The 1,745-nt window shown below is 43.4% G+C and overlaps 1 pseudogene; it reads left to right on the top strand.

Moving 5' to 3' along the window:
• The first annotated feature begins 410 nt into the window (after positions 1 to 410).
• LOC138505333 (U2 spliceosomal RNA) lies at positions 411 to 477 on the top strand (annotated as a pseudogene).
• The last annotated feature ends 1,268 nt before the right edge of the window (positions 478 to 1,745 follow it).

Here is a 1,745-nt window from a genome sequence, read left to right as displayed (position 1 = left end):
CTGTGCCTGCGGCCTGTGTCCACAGACGTGATGTAAGGTATACATACTGTATGCTTTGATGTAGTTCGGCTGCAGCATTCTTTCTCTTTGTCCAATGTGGACAGCATGGTCGCATTATTCGTGGTCCCTCTGGAGCAAATGTCTGAGCAGCGCGGCGAGTCCCAGAGGGGGGAGGGCATGGGGGATGAGGAGGATGATAGGGGGAGAGTGAGGACAACTGTGAGGTCGAACGTTTGTTGTGGAGTGCCTTAGCGATAGCAAAGGGGGAGAAGGTGCGCCTAACAAAGGGTACTACAGTAGTAAGTAAGGCGCTTTAGAATCTACATTATGGGGTGGGGGGGTAACAATGAATGGTTGAATGCAGTGGCACCTGGATTTGGGAACAGCTGGGTGATGGGAGAGACACCTTACTCGCTTCTCGGCCTTTTGGCTAAGATCAAGTGTAGTACCCGTTTGGGAATTTTTAAGGGATCTCTATGGGTTCCTGAAGTTGTGTTGCAGTTTCCCCAGGGTTTGCCTGGGCCCAGTAGTTGGGCACTGTTTTTTCGGTGGCCCCCAGAAGGACTTTTTAAGGTCACCCTCTAGCCTGGCTGAAAATTGACTTTTGGTTTAAAGTAAACCTTGTGCAGGTTATATCACCTAGATGAAATATAGTGAATATATTTTCATCTATAAAAGACACTAGAACATTTCTGTACTTGGAACTTTCGCATGTCAAAGCCACTCAAAGTAATGCATTTGGTGTTATTTAGGAACTCCATGTTCACCTGTGAAAATAACAAACACTGTTGTGACTGCATTTGACATCTGTATGTTTTTCAAATTATGTGACAAGTTGCAAAGGCATGATGCAATGCCTATGTTGAGTTTTGTTATGTAGATTAGCATAAAGTAAATGTCTGATGTTCTTTAGCCTTACTCTACAAATCATTTGTAAAATATGCATATATGCACTGCATTCTGTGACTTTCAAGTTGTGCGCTTTTCACATATGTTACAAAGTGCATATATTTTAAAACACAAAAAAAATGGGTCAGTCATGAGTAATAAACTGAGCACCATTCTCTTTTGAGTTTTCCACTGTATTTTCTGTACACAGCAAGGCATTGCTTGCCAGCTAATGATATGCTGGCAGACAGCCCTATAAGAAATAATAACTGCATTAGAATAAAGTGCAGTAGATTAGAAACCACATAGGCAGGACCCCCTTTTCTTGTTTATAACCTTACTGGGGTACAGCAGAGGACACTAAATAGACTGGTACCTAGATGTCTAGGCAGTGAAGTACAGTGGTAACTGGGTTTGGGACACCTGTATAATGGGAGAAATCGCCCATTGGGTCTTTCAGCAGACAAATACAGTAGTACCTAGGTTTGGGACACCTGGATAGTGGGAGAAAACGCCTAATCGATCTTTTCAACAGTCAAATACAGTAGCACAGTAGGTTTGGGACACCTGGATAATGGGAGAAGACACCTAATGGGTCTTTCAACAGTCAAATACAGTAGCACCTGAGGTTGGGATACCTGGATAATGGGAGAAAAACGCTTAACTGGGTCTTTCAATGTGGCACAATCTTACAAAAATCAGGCTAAATACGAGATATGGCTATCTGCATAATCAGGGTGAATATGAGGTATGGCTATCTGGCACAATCAGGCTGAATACGAGGTATAGCTAGCTGGCACAGCCAGGCTAAATGCTATTGGAGACAGGAGATATGATAGGGTCAGACAGCCTAATGG

The sequence above is a fragment of the Ambystoma mexicanum genome, chromosome 11 (assembly GCF_040938575.1).
Source record: "Ambystoma mexicanum isolate Mex_15411 chromosome 11, UKY_AmexF1_1, whole genome shotgun sequence".
In the NCBI taxonomy this organism is placed as follows: Eukaryota; Metazoa; Chordata; class Amphibia; order Caudata; family Ambystomatidae; genus Ambystoma; species Ambystoma mexicanum.
This window is presented reverse-complemented; position numbering and strand designations above follow the sequence as displayed.